Below are 16,033 nucleotides of genomic sequence, written 5' to 3' on the forward strand. Positions count from 1 at the left end.
CATCCCACCTCTTCTCTTCCCCCTTTGCTGTCCATGTTTGTTGTCTATATCTATGTCTCTATTTCTGCCTTGCCAGTAAGATCATCTATACTAATTTTTTAGATTCCACATATATGCATTAATATATGATATTTTTTTCTTTCTGACATACTTCACTTTGTATGACAATCTCTAGGTCCATCTATGTCTCTGCAAATGAAACCGTTTTGGTCTTCTTTATGGCTGAGTAATATTCCATTTTATATATGCACCATGTTTTCTTTATGCATTCCTATGCCAATGGACATTTAGGTACCTGGAGAGTTTAAATTACATATTCCATTTCCTCATTTGTTAAGTACAACTCAGGTTCTCTATTTATTTACAACCTAAGAGTAAAAATTGGATACCTGATCTCTCATTTTGTTTACAAGTAGCTTTGAAAATGAGAAATTAAATTATTTTATTGATTAATAAAGTGGGTATATGAAATTTTATGAACTATATATTTCTTCTTAAATCCAGGAATCATGTGCATTCAACCTAATTCTAAGACCTTATTTTTCAAGACATATAAGGAAAAAATTTTACCGCTTCTGCTTATGATTTCTTGGTTAAAAATTAATATAATTAAGAAAAATGAATATCAGCATGCCCATCTTTGTTCCTTTAATCATATGTTTGAACCACTACAGAATATTCAAGGCTATTTGTATATTCAAGGCCCCTTTCAACTGTGTTAGATGTACTTAATCTAAATTACAGTGTATATACTCAATGAAATATTATATAGTCATTAAAAAGGTGCTTTTAACACATTTATAATGACTGGAAAATTGATGTTGTGGTAGAGTAATGCATAGCATTCAAATTGTAACAAACTTGTCTGCACTGAAATTCTTAGCAATAGGAGAAAATTTTAAAAATCCAAGAAACAGTTTTAATTGCAGTGTCAATATATGATAGAATGAGTGAGTTTTTTCTCCTTTTTGACTCTCTTTTGGGTTCCAAAGTTTGTATCTTGAGCACATATTACTTTAAGCAATGACTGAGTAAATTAAAATAGTACCTATACAAAACATAGAATTTCAAATCATATAAAAATGTCAAGGAAAAAATCATTTTAAACTACAAACATTCACAGATTAAAAACCGCCTTAAACATTCACAGAATGTATGAAATATATTTCTATATATACTGAACAGGAGAAAAGAAAGAGGAAAAGGAAAAAAATGTGTTAATACCACATGCCCTTTTTAAGTTAAAACCTATTAATTTTTATTGTTAACTGTGGTTCACAAAAGAAAATCTGGAATAAAACTTAATACATTTCAAAGTTTCAGATAAATGTTTTTAAGTGATATAAATTATTATTTCCCTAGGAAAAAATCCCGAATTTAAGAATAAAGGAACTGTGACTTCCCTGGTGGTCCAGTGGTTGAAACTGCGTGCTGACAATGCAGGACACACAAGCTCAATCCCTGGTCTGGGAACTAAGATCCCATATGCTTCATGGTACAGCCAAGAAAATTTAAAAAAACTATTTAGTTAATTTAAAACAGTCTAAAATTTTTAAAAAAAGAATAAAGGCAACCATGATTATTTTTAACTACATGCTGTTTCTCTACTATAAAAGATGAGATGATTAACACTGTCATATCTTCCTTTCTTTTCCTCTCCCACTATCCTATCAGATTATATTACACTGTGTCTACTTTAGTGAGATTTTTAATATTTATGTTTGTTTTTTGTAGTTGCTAAGTTCTATCTGACTCTCTACAATCCCACAAACTGTAGCCTGCCAGGCTCCTCTGTCCATGGGATTGTCCTGGCAAGAATGCTGTAGTGGATTGCTATTTACTTCTCCAAGGGATCTTCCCAACCCAAGGATAGAACCCACATCTCCTGCTTGGCAGACAGATTCTCTACCACTGAGTCATCTGGAAAGCCCTAATGGTTGGTTGTTGTTGTTCAGTCACTAAGTCATGTCTGACTCTTTGGAACTCCGTGGACTGTAGCACACCAGGCCTCCCTGTCCCTCATCATTTCCTGGAGTTTGCTCAAGATCATATCCATTGAATTGGTGATGCTATCCAACCATCTCTTCTGCCACTCTCTTCCCCTTTTGCCCTCAATCTTTCCCAGCATCAGGGCCTTTTCCAATGAGCTTTACCTTCAGTATCAATCCTTCCAATGAGTATTCACAGTTGATTTCCCTTAGGATTGACTAGTTTCATCTCCGTGCAGTTCAAGGGACTCTCAAGGGTCTGTTGCAGCATCAGTTTGGGTTCAGTTAAGTTCGATTCAGTTGCTCAGTCATGTCTGACTGTTTGCAACTCCAGGGATTGCAGCACGCTAGGCCTTCCTATCCATCACCAACTCCCGGAGGTTACTCAAAATCATGTCCATTGAGTCAGTGATGCCATCCAACCACCTCTATCATCCCCTTCTCCTCCCACCTTCAATCATTACCAGCATCAGGCTCTTGTCAAAGGAGTCAGGTCTTTGCATCAGGTGGCCAAATATTGAAGTTTCAGCTTTAATATCAATCCTTCCAACAAATATTCAGGACTGATTTCCTTTAGGATGGACTGGTTGGATCTCCTTGCAGATCAAGGGACTCTCAAGAGTCTTCTCCAACACCACAGTTCAAAAGCATCTAATCTTCGGCGCTCAGCTTTCTTCACTGTCCAACTCTCACATCCATACATGACTACTGGAAAAATCATAGCCTTGACTAGATGGAACTTTGTTGCCAAAGTAATGTCTGCTTTATGATATGCTGTCTAGGGTGGTCATAGCTTTTCTTCCAAGGAGCAAGCGTCTTTTAATTTCATGGCTGCAGTTGCAATCTGCAGTGATTTTGGAGCCCAGAAAAATAAAGTCAGCCACAGTTTCCACTGTTTCCCCATCTATTTTCCATGAAGTGATGCGACCAGATGCCATGATCTTAGTTTTCTTATTGTTGACTTTTAAGCCAACTTTTTCACTTTCTTCTTTCAATTTCATCAAGAGGCTCTTTAGTGCTTCTTCACTTTCTGCCATAAGGGTGGTGTCATCTGCATATCTGAGGTTATTGATATTTCTCCAGGCAATCTTAATTCCAGCTTGTGCTTCCTCCAGCCCAGCATTTCTCATGATGTACTCTGCATATAAGTTAAATAAGCAGGGTGACAGTATACAGCCTTGATGTACTCCTTTCCCTATTTGGAACCATCCTGTTGTTCCATGTCCAGTTCTAACTGTTGCCTCCTGACCTGCATACAGATTTCTCAAGAGGTAGGTCAAGTAGTCTGGTATTCCCATCTCTTTCAGAATTTTCCACAGTTTGTGCTAATCCACACAATCAAAGGCTTTGGCATAGTCAATAAAGCAGAAATAGATGTTTTTCTGGAACTCTTGCTTTTTCGATAATCCAACAGATCTTGGCAATTTGATCTCTGGTTCCTCTGCCTTTTCCAAAACCTGCTTGAACATCTGGAAGTTCACGGTTCACATACTGTTGAAGTCTGGCTTGGAGAATTTTGAGCATTACTTTACTAGCGTGTGAGATGAGTGCAATTGTGTGGTAGTTTGAGCATTCATTGGCATTGCCTTTCTTTGGGATTGATTACAATGAAAACTGACCTTTTCCAGTCCTATGGCCACTGCTGAGTTTTTCAAATTTGCTGGCATATTGAGTGCAGCACTGTCAGAGCATCATCTTTTAGGATTTGAAATAGCTCAACTATTGAGGTGATGGAATTCCATAACCTCCACTAGCTTTGTTCATAGTGATGCTTCCCAAGGCCCACTTGACTTCGCATTCCAAGATGTTTGGCTCTAGGTGAGTGATCACACCATCGTGATTATCTGGGTCATGAAGATCTTTTTTGTATAGTTCTGTGTATTCTTGCCACCTCCTCCTAATACCTTCTGCTTTTGTTAGGCCCATATCATTCCTGTCTTTTATTGAGCTCATCTTTGCATGAAATGTTCCCTTGTTATCTCTAATTTTCTTGAAGAGATCTCTAGTCTTTCCCATTCTACCAGTTTGGGTACTCAACCCCAAATTTTCAAATTGTTCATTTGCTTTTGACTTAAGTTCATTCAGTGTTCTCCACCAGCTCTTCGCCACACACTTGTCATTTCTGGATTCTCTTGGCTGGCTGGGATTTTTAAACCTCATATAGTTTTTTGTTATTGTTTTTTATTTATTTATTTTAAGAGGGCTTGTATCTGATCTTAAGGGACCTGCAATCTTCATGTTCAAGGAAATCTTCCTCCTACATTCATACTTATTCTAGAGTCAGGCTTTCTTTCCTTAGTAGACTTTACTTCCTTTCTTTCTTGCAGTGAAAGTTGCTATGAAAAAATCTAAGGCCAGTCTGATTTTCACTGCTTATAGTTGACTTGTTTTTATTTCGTAAGATCCTGAGGAACTCTTTCATTATCGGAGACATTCAATTATTTAACAGGATATACATCAATGACAAGATATGAATGATACCATTTAGAATTTATTTTGTTTATTTGATATGAATGATGCCATTTAGAATTTTAGAATCCGTTTTTTCTCATTTCAGGAAAATAATGCTGTATTATATCTGATTACTTTGCACTACAGTTTTTAGAGTCAGTGCATCAAGAACCCAATTTTTCTTTGTTTCTCTATTTTTGGCCATGTCTTATCTGTTCTTTGTCATAAGTTTTGTTTTATTCAATTTATATTCTTTAAAGATTTTCTACTACATAAAACATTACCAGATAGGAAATGTCTCTATTGTTTGGTCTATCTTTTATAGCATGGTCCTTTTTATTCCCCTTTTCTTTCTAATTCTTGATTCTGTAGGATGTTTACATAGTTACATGTTATCTTATACATCTTATTTATGATTATATAAAGCAGGCCTGTGCAGACTTTTTGCTCTAATATATTAAACTATCTCTGACATTCTTTACATTAATTAGAGAATTATGTACCATCTTCTACATGTTATCATTTGAAAACTAGGTGGTATTTCATCCACTTTTTCGTAGTACAATTATTTATCAGGCCTTTTGCTCATACTCTGTCCACAGTAGCCTTATCCCCGTCCAATCTTCTCATCTGTCTTCCCCTCATTTATTTAAGGCCACCGATGCAATGCTGCCCCCTTCAGTCCCAGGCAAAATACAACTGGAAATTACAAATTGATGCCTTCCTTAAAGCTTCCCTTGTGGCTCAGCTGGTAAAGAATCCACCTGCAATGCGAGAGACCTGGGTTCGATCCCTGGGTTCGATCCCTGGGTTAGGAAGATCACCTGGAGAAGGGAAAGGCTACCCACTCCAGTATTCTGGCCTGGTGAATTACATGGACTGTATAGTCCGTGGGGTTGCAAAAGGAAATGTGCGTTTCGTAATGGAGTGTAAATGTAAGTCAGATACAAAAATAGTAATATTAGAGTTTACACTATGGTTCCGATTCCTAACTATTTTTCTAGCCTTTGGAATTTAGTATGCACTTTGTATGGTCCTTAAAGAGTGGTTAATTCACTCTATTTTCTCACACTGCTTCTTCTCTTGTTCTGACCTAGGCGCTGACCCGCAGAGGGTAACGCATTTGGCTCCAGATGACCTATGGTATGCTCTCTTTTGTCCATGGACTCCCAGATATTTATTTGTATATTTTAGCAAACTCCTTTGCTACTCCACGCCCTAGGAATACCAGGCACGTGGACAGAGACAACAGCTACTTATGATCTTGTGTTGATCTAATGTGCATCCTTAGAATATAATCATCTCCACTTTTCCAAATTCTTCTCATGATTTGCGTCTGAACTCAAATCCCCAATCTGCTCTAAGCCTATTTCCCCAGGAAACATAACATCACATTAAGCTCTTCTTATCAGAAATGAATCTAGTCCAGTACTTAATTGTTCTCTAGTTGCTTCATTTGTGCTCATTTATATTTATGATTATTTTATAAAGCCACCGAAGTAAAGCCTTCTTTAGTTCCCCACATTTTCTGGCAAAAGAGAGAACACACAATAAATACTCAATAACCCCACATGTATTATTTATGTGAGTTACATCTCGGTCAAATGAGATCTAGTGCATCTGTCTTTCTCATTCCCTGGTAGGAATGAGATAGATGAAATGTAATATTAACTGTGAGCACCTTGATCTTCCCAAAAATAATTAGGCAATATACTATATTATTCTTAGTACATATAAACCAGTTGCTAAATGTAGGCAGTTTTTACTGTGCAAAACAGTACAATCATGAAAATGACTGTGCAAGCTGAAACCATGCAAAGTAATCTTAAAAATCTTTGGGAAAGTGTATGATTATTTAAAGACCATTAAAATTTTATTTCAAAATATTAAGAATTCTGTTAGTTATAAACATATGGGGAATTGAAGACTAGTAAAAGAAGTGTGTATTTTCTACAATGTAGTATAATTTACTACATTAGAACATTGAGAAGTGTTTTAATTCTTTTCAAAAAAAATTTATCAAGAGTAATTTGAATAATGCTTTGTTCTCTTCTCACAATTTAGTTTATGGCTGGAGTGAGCAACTTTTCTGAGGCTTAAAGAATCATAATATTCCATCTAAGTTCAGGCCAGCTAATTTACTTACCTTTTACACTTTCAGTATCAGAAACTATCTCTCAGAGTACCCTGAAAGTGAAGATTTTTGAGAGCATCACTTCCTCTAGGACACTTCTATCCTTTTTGTCACAACTACATTCTTCATTTGTGTCTACAAGTTTACCTTCACCAATCTTCTGGCTCAACATCTAGTGTCTTTCAAATGGCTGCAGTGACAACATTCCCAGCAATTATCACTCCACTTCTGTCTGGTGTGACTCTCCCTTTCAGTGTTATCACTTTTGTTTTCTTTGCTGTGCATTCATCTTTACTGGCTAATTCCCTCTTTCAACTATTGTTTTCATAAAATGTCACATAGGTGTTTCCCTGGGGAACAAGGCAGCACTGTAACTATACACTTTTCTGTCTGTGCAGAAGTTGAGTAATAAATGCACAGTGATCCATTACACACAACTTTTGAGAAAAGAAATGTGATTGGTAATTGACCATAATGTGCATCTATTATTTATGTGGTGATTTGTGGACTAAGAGCTAGCAGTTAATTTTATCCATTATGCTATTATTTGTAGTTAATAGGTAGAGTAACTGAAACTTCAACTGAGTTGCTAGGGAATTAGTGTCACTTAACTAAAATGTGGTAACTGAAAGTTGTGCATATCCAGACTATACAAAGATTGCCTATACTTGGTTTTAATATTTTTTTAGATTGATCATTTTGTAATTTCTAAGAATAATTCTCTCTTCCTATTCTATAGCTATTGATGATAAATATATTATTATTTTACTTTTATTGATTTTTAGGAATGTTTCCTATATTCCTTATTTCAAAATTTGAAGTTCATAGCAATGCAAATATACCCGCACTTCGTTAAGTATGCTCAACAACAAGAATGTATCCCAGTACTCTATAAATTTTCCTAGGAATCTGGTCTTGCAATCTTTTGAAAATAATTGGAGCATGATTCATCCAGTCATTAAACATGTAAACTTATCTGAAGAGTATATATTGAATGTATATATTCAGGAATATATATATTGGAATGTATATATTGAAAATCTTCAGTTTTTATACCACTATCTATTATTAGTTTCCTTTCTTCTCTGGCAGAGCAATAAAATTCTATTTTTTTCTTCATTGTCTTTTATATTTGAGGAATAGATTCCTGATTCAATCATTTGTTTAATTTTATTTTTGTATTTTAATCCTCTTGCTAGTTTCATATTTTTCTTCTTTCAATGACCTAACCTAATTTCTACTACTTGGATTTTTTTCCAGTTAACCTGGAAATATTAACTTTAAACATACTATGCTATTGTTTTCCAAAGCTTTTGAATATCTTCAGAACCAAATGATTTGCTGTGTTATTTATTCCTTTTAATATGTTAATGAGTAGTCATATCAAAGTTTGAAAACCTTATTATTTTCTATTTCAATTAATTCTTTCTCTAGCATTCATTTTGATATAGTCACTGATACTGGCTAGAGTCTGTCCCAAATTTCTTTATTGAGTTGACCAAAGGAATAGTTAACTTATTCCTTTATTTTACTCAAATGTTTATTTTCTCTTGGTAGGTTCACTTCTCTTTACTGAAATGCTAAATATTTCAAGAAAATATTAACACCTAATAAAACACAAGTTCTTTTTAGTTTCCTAATACTTTAGCTCAGCACTTAAATTATAAGTACTATGCCACCTAATTTGTTATTCTGATATCAGCACAGATTACTTCATTAGCTAAAACACTTCTTTCTCTAAATAAATTCCATCTCTCTACATTAGTATACAAAACATTTCTAGGCTATCCTATTTTTTTTCCCTGAATTCTATCTTCCATGTTACATATTTCCAATCCTCACATATTTTTTTCAGCATTGCCTTAAAATTTCAAAGCAAGCTTTACCTAATTTATTATCTTATCTTAGTTTATTGTTCTTGTCACTAGACTAGTCAATATGCTAATAAGATATTTTCTACTAAAAAGAAGATGGGCAGTATGCAGTGGTTGAGAACACACTCATCTAGAATTCAAGTGACCTGAATTCTACTACTACCTCTAGTCTAAGCAGAGTGGCCTCTAGACGATCAGGTTTTTCTGAGCACCATCTTATTATCTATATGATTGTGCACTTGGGAAGGGAAGATTTAAAGTAGACAGCTTATACATTTCTTTGACTATGTGTGGGCTCAATCATGTCCAACTCTTTAAGACCCCATGGACTGTAGCCTGCAAGGCTCCTCTGTTCATAGAATTCACCAGGTAAGAATATTGGAGTGGATTGCAATGCCCTTCTGCAGGGGATCTTTCTGACCTGGGGATAGAACCTGCGTCTCTTGCTTTTCCGGCATTGGCAGGCAGATTCTTTACCACTGCACCACCTGAAAGTCCCTTTGACTCTGTGTCCCACCCTAACTGAAGTTTCCTTTTCCTCTCTCACTTAAAATTTTCCCTCAATATCCGCTTTGAATATATGCATTTATCTCTAAAATATTTCTATCATTATGGTAACTTCTTCAAGCTATGTAAGTATGCTCATTTTGAGGTTTCTCCCCTCCCATAGTTTCAATTATTGTTTCTAAAGATACCTAGCTACTGAAAATGTATTATATCAGAATCTATTTTATCCCCCCAAAATCAGACATATAAGGTGGTAAACAATAATTCCACTATGATTAGCCGATTTTATTTATAAAGTGTTACTGTTCTGTTGATGCTGATGCAGTGAGAAGTGTGTTATCTTTTGTGTTGCTTTACTAGGACATTATATCAGTTCAGTTCAGTTCAGTCACTCAGTCGTGTCCAGCTCTTTGCAACCCCATGGGCTGCAGCACGCCAGGCTTCCCTGTCCATCACCAACTCCCGGAGCCTACTCAAACTCGAGTCCATCACATCGGTGATGCCATCCAACCATCTCATCCTCTGTCATCCCCTTCTCTTCCTGCCTTCAATCTTTCCCAGCATCAGGGTCTTTTCCAATGAGTCGGTTCTTTGCATCAGGTGGCCAAAATATTGGAGATTTAGCTTCAGCATCAGTCCTTCCAATGAATATTCAGGACTGATTTCCTTTAGGATGCACTGGTTGGATCTCCTTGCAGTGGGGAATTCTCAAGGGTCTTCTCCAACACCACAGTTTAAAAGCATCAGTTCTTCAGCGTTCATCTTTCTTTATAATCCAACTCTCACATCCATACATGACTACTGGAAAAACCATAGCTTTGACTAGATGGACCTTTGTTGGCAAAGTAATATCTCTACTTTTTAATGTGCTATCTAGGTTGGTCATAGCTTTTCTTCCAAGGAGTAAGTGTCTTTTAATTTCATGGTTGCAGTCACCATCTGCAGTGATTTTGGAGCCCCCCAAAATAAAGTCTGTCACTGTTTCCACTGTTTCCACATCTATTTGCCATAAAGTGATGGGACTGGGTGCCATGATCTTAGTATTTCACAAAGTGGAAAGACATTCACCAAAACAGGCTGACGCAGGAGATATTTTTCTCATAATTTCATTAGCTAGATCTGTATTTCACACCAGAATTAGTCTCTGGGAAGTCTAGTGCCTACCTAAGACAAGACCAGATTTCTAGTGGAGAGATAGAATTACAGACCTCCTCCACAACTACTGAGTTCTCTCCTGCTTCACTGCTGCTGCTGCTGCTGCTAAGTCGCTTCAGTCGTGTCCGACTCTGTGCGACCCTATAGACGGCAGTCCACCAGACTCCACTGTCCCTGGGATTCTCCAGGCAAGAATACTGGAGTGGGGTGCCATTGCCTTCTCCCTCCTGCTTCACACACTCTGCTAAATATGTTTGACTATCCTTAGCAACGGAGAAGGCAATGGCACCCTACTCCAGTACTCTTGCCTGGAAAATCCCATGGATGGAGGAGCCTGGTAGGCTACAGTCCATGGAGTCACTAAGAGTCGGACACGACTGAGCGACTTCACTTTCACTTTTCCCTTTCATGCACTGGAGAAGGAAATGGCAACCCACTCCAGTATTCTTGCCTGGAGAATCCCGGAGACGGCAGAGCCGGGTGGGCTGCCATCTATGGGGTCGCACAGAGTCGGACACAACTGAAGCGACTTGGCAACAGCAGCAGCAGCATCCTTGCTTGCTAAGGAACTCCCTAACCTTTCCATGCTATATTCTGTCTAACTGACTCACAGTCAGAGGCTGGAGATACTGAAGCTGAGCATCCTCTGGGAGCCTTAGACGTCTTTAGCCACTACTCAGCAACTCAAGACATTAGCTAAGAGAACAGAGCCAACACACAAGGCTATATTCTAAGTATTTCACACGTATGAGCCATTCTAAATGATTTTCTTTTTATATTGACAACTTTAATATTCTTTAGTGCAGCTACATAGATTTAGCTCAAATAACTATTCTGCTTCAGACTTTCAGATTTTTGCACATGGTTCACACTTCCTGAAATGCCTTTATCCCTAAACTACTGTATTGATTAATTTATTTGTGAAACGTATATTGCGTACTTACCACATGGAAGTCTGTCACCATCTCACCATCTAGGAGCTCATCAGTCTACTGATTCATGCAGGAGCTGTGGGAACACAAAGGAGGGGCGTGTGAATTCTATTTGGGCAAAGTGATGACCTGAAGGACCATAAGAGTTAGGAGCAACTTAAGAAATTCCCACACTTTGAAGTCTTCCCTGACTGACCGCCCCTCATGTCAATAATATGAGTACAACAGTTAACATTAGCTTCTCAATATTAACATTCTTTCCATTTTAGCATTTGAAAGCCCTATATGCAATAAAGTCTCCTCTACACAGTTGCAAAGAGTCTAATGACTGAAGCAACTTAGCACACAGGCACACAGTTTCAGAAGACAGGATCAAGGCCAGTGGGAAGAAGATCACCAGCTTCCTAACTTGTCTGCACCTTAAAGATGAAATATTCTAACGTTAAGTGCGGCCCCCCAACAGGGGGGGAATGAAGACTTGAGATGGTAGAAGCCCTGTTTCTAGAAGCATTTAAACAGAAACTGGGTGGTCCTAAGAACATCATAGATAATGCATTGGGTAGGAGATTTGATGTAGTAATTTGCAGATTACTTCAGGCATAAATTATGTAAATTTAAAAATATATCACTTAATTATAATATATATGAAGTTTTATCCTCATAGATACAGGTAAAATATTCAAAACGTACAAACATACAAAAATAATGGAGTTGATTTTTTAGTGAAAATGATTTCCCCTCCACACCAATTCCTATCTGTTGTTTTGTTGTTCAATTACTAAGTCATGTCCAACTCTTTGCAACCCAATGGAGTACAACATGTCAAGCTCCCCTGTTCTTCATCATCTCTCGAAGTTTGCTCATATTCATGTCTATTGAGTTGATGATGCTATCTAACCATCTCCTGCTCTGCCACCCCCTTCTCTTTTTGTCTTCAATCTTTCCCAGCATTAGGGTCTTTTCCAATGAGTCAGATCTTCACATCAAATGGCCAAAGTATTGGAACTTCAGCTTCAGTATCAGTCCTTCCAATGACTGATTTCCATTAGGATTGACTGGTTTGATCTGCTTGCAGTCCAAGGGATTCTCAAGAGTATTCTCCAGCACAATTGGAAAGCATCAATTCTTGGGCACTCAGCCTTCTTTAGGGTCCAACTGTCACATGTGTACATGACAACTGGAAAAACCATACTTTTGACTATCTGGACCTTTGTTGACAAAGTGATATCTGTGCTTCTTAATATGCTACCTAGGTTTGGACCTTCAGAAACCAGGCCTGGAGGTCAGCGAGGTGTTTTCCTTGTTGGTTCATTGTTGTTGCCCAGCTGCTCTCCTTCCTCTTGCCTAACCTCTGCCCCGTCAGTTTCAAATCTCTTGTTATCACCAGTAATTTCCATCATTGCTTTTGTCTTGATGCTTTAATTCCTGATTCAGTGTCAGTCTCTCCAATGCCAAGCCAGCCCTCTTCTCCCTTTTTTCCTTGTTCTTTCTCTCTTTTTCATATCTGAAAATTTTAAACATTTTTATTTTTTAATATGTTTTTCTTACCAAGGTGTACTTTCTATATAATAAAATGCAGGTTAACGTGTGCAATTAAGTGAGTTTTGTCAGAGCCATGATACATCCATGTTACTATCACCAAATCAGATACAGAACTTTTATATCATCCTAAAAATTTCTCTATGCCTTCACACAAAAAAACTATGAGGCTTCTCTCACATTTTGTTTTCCCTTTTGAGCCTCTGCTTAACCCCTCTTCTTGGACTTAAAATACCATCTTTCTGTGACTTAATTAAATTTATGAAGACACTCTCAGGATGTAAATAACATATGTACCACCTCCTCCATGAATCCTTGCCTGAAGGCAAATCTTGGCCAATTGTTCTCTCTTTGGTGCACATGTGGCACTTTGCTTATACTCCGCTTCAGCAATTAGCAAACCTCACCACCTTTATTATCCTCAGTAGGTCCTCAGTGATTGGAAAGCAAGACAATGTCCTATTCATCTTGGAATCACTAGTGTCTTGAAAACAATAGCTGCTTCATCTGGAATGGTGGGAGGTTTTTATTTCGTCTTTTCAGGTTGGTCACAATATTTGGGAGCAGGGAGGAAGAAGCCAGATAGACTGTGGCAGTGGTCCTCAACCTGACAAAAGACTCCCATAGTCATCCGAAGTGTTGACAAGTCTGCAAATCAATCTCTTCTACTCCTCTCGTATTCCTCCAGCAACCGGCAACAGTGACAGAGAAGGCTTGCTGAATGCTTACTGTATACGTAACAGAAGGCTGGTTGCTTTGCTTGTTTCTAGTGCTTTTTTAAAAACAATAAATAAAAAGGGAATGACTTTTTTTTTTTTTGGCCAAGCCCGTGGCCTGTGGGATCTTAGTTCCCTGACCAGGGACTGAACCTGCATCCCCTGCATTGGAAGGTGAAGTGTTAACCCCTAAACTGCAAGAGAAGACCCTCCAGAGCTCTTTTGAAGTTTTTATTTCTATCAAAGTCATTCTGGTACAAAGTTAAAAAGCAAATTGTATTTCAAAACATACTTAATAACAGCAGACTTACCCTCCTTGTCCTCCCCTTCCTCCAATATTGACCCCTAGAAATACCTCTTATCACTTTTACTCTGTTCCTTCTGGTGTTTACCTCAATATTTCCAAACAATTATGCTCATAATTCCATTTCTTGATTTTTAATTTTAGTTAGTAATCATGTATTGGTTTCATGTATTATGAATATTTAACTCTTTTATACCATCATTTCTTACATCTTATCAACATCCGTCCTCTCAATGTAGTTACATCACAAGTTCTAGTTAAAGCTGCAGTTTTGATGATCTTGACAGTGAAAACAATGTTCACACTGAGGCCAAGTAGTAAACTATGATTGTGTCTTCCTTGCATTATTTTTGGATGGAGTGTATATATTCATTATTTCTTCACTTGCTCTGTTTTATTTTTAATATATACATTGCTATTTTCCCCTAATTGCCTTGACTAATTTGACAAATACCTAAGCAATATGTTTTCTATAATTCAAATATATTGTATAATCTATTGCTCCTTTAACCCTTCTCAGCACTGAGACCTCTTCCCAGAATTCCACTCTTTTGCTCTTGGAACTGGATTGCAACCTCCTTTCACTAGAGCTCCTTTATTGGATACCATTTCCTGGATCCTACATTTTTTTTTAATCTATCTCTTCTTTATCCTACATTTTGCAGAGCCACAGCTCTCAGTACCTTCCCAAAGAGAGTGCAAGTAAGATACTGTTTTTAGTTCTTACATTTGTAAAGGTATCTTCATTCTATTTTTCATCTGGTCAGTAATTTAGCTAGGTTTAGAAACCTCAGGATTTTGAATCTATTTCTCCATTGATTTCCAGTGTTGTTAGAGACATTTGGTACCATTTTGAGATTGATTCTTGCACAAGAGTCATTTTTCTTTCTGGATACTTCTAGGATCTTCCTTTCATGCCATATTGTCTGTAGTTTCACTATAATATGCCTTGACATGGGCTTTTTAAATTTACTGTGCTGTGGCCTCAGAGAGAGTTTTAAATCTTGGAATTCATACGCTGTACCACATTTGACTGGATGCACACGATTTGTCACTTTTGAGTGATTGTATGAAAGACTTAAGAATTGTCAAGTGCATGATCTTATCACTGTAAAAATTACATAAGTAAAATCTTCTAAGATGGAAAAGAGGAATGGGAGTGGTTTTTTTTTTTGCACAACTGCTTATCTCAACCGGCCTCTTATTTTCATTTTCAATTGGCTCATGTGCAAACATGTCGCCACACAGTTTTTATTTTCTCATCTAATTTATGATTTTAAAAGAAACTTGAAGAGCTTAAGCTATTTCTCAACACTCTCATATTCTTTCTTGACCTCAGTTTCTACATTAGTATAATCTTTTTCTGCAATAAAATTCTGTGGGATAAATATCAAAGATACACACAGTATCTTTGAATTTATCAATATTAATCCAGTTGTTGTAGGCTGAATAATGGCCCTCTAAAAATGTCGTATCCTAAACTCCAGAACCTGTGAATAGGTTAACTTACCTGGGAAAGACTTTGCTGATGTAATTAAGTTCAGAATCTGAAGATGGGAGGTTACTCTGAATGATCTTGATGGGCTCAACATTATCACGGGGTTCTTACAAGGGGGAGGCAGGAGGGCCAAGGGGAGATGGGGAGATGTATTGGTGGAATCAGAGGTCTGAGAGAGAAGGAGATTTGGATAGGCTGTGTTGCTGGCTTTGAAGATGAAGGACAACCTCTAGAAGCTGGAAAAGGAAACATTCTCCCCCTAGAGACTCTAGGAGGATCTAGTGTGTGCACACTCAGCCTTGTCCAACTCCTTTGTGACCCCAAGGACTGTAGCCCACCAGGCTCCTCTGTCTGTGGGATTCTCCAGACAAGAATACTGTTGTGGGTTGCCATGCCCGCCTCCAGGGGATCTTCCCTGCTCAGGGATGGAACCTGCTTCCTGCACCGGCAAGCGGGGTTCTTTGTCACTAGTGCCTCCTGGGAAACCCAGGAGGAACCAGCCATACTAGCAATTTTATTTTAGCCCAGTGGACTCTAGACTTCCTGAAACTTTCACTTTCATCTCACAGTGAACTCAGGACTTCCTGGGACTATAAAATAATGACTTTGTATTGGTCTGAGCCACTAAAATTGTGTTATTTTATTACAGCAAAACTAGGAAATAATATGTCAGTTACCTAGCTCACTTTTTAAAATTATAATTAATCTGATTTTAACATATAATTATAGTACTTATTGACCGATTCTGTAACATCTTTTGGGAGATTGATACTTACCTTTCACTTTATAACCAAGAACCTCACATGCCTGGGTTATAGGATCCAAGAGGTATGGTTATAAAAAGAATTTCTGTAGAAGAGAGAACGTAGTTCATTTCACCATCCACTGCTCTCTTCAGGCTAGATTTCAGTCAGACAAGCAATGTTTCCAGCAAA

The 16,033-nt window shown here is 37.4% G+C and overlaps 1 long non-coding RNA gene across 1 annotated transcript in view; it reads left to right on the top strand.

Moving 5' to 3' along the window:
- Positions 1–16,033, top strand: part of LOC145518052 (uncharacterized) — a 179,302-nt gene that overhangs the window by 153,626 nt on the left and 9,643 nt on the right. The window contains exon 3 of the long non-coding RNA XR_014062558.1: positions 5,537–5,582. This is a non-coding gene — a long non-coding RNA (uncharacterized LOC145518052). The remainder of the gene's footprint in view (positions 1–5,536; positions 5,583–16,033) is intronic.

This window comes from Giraffa tippelskirchi, chromosome 8, assembly GCF_054371585.1.
Source record: "Giraffa tippelskirchi isolate mGirTip1 chromosome 8, T2T-mGirTip1v1.2.pri, whole genome shotgun sequence".
NCBI classification, from domain to species: domain Eukaryota; kingdom Metazoa; phylum Chordata; class Mammalia; order Artiodactyla; family Giraffidae; genus Giraffa; species Giraffa tippelskirchi.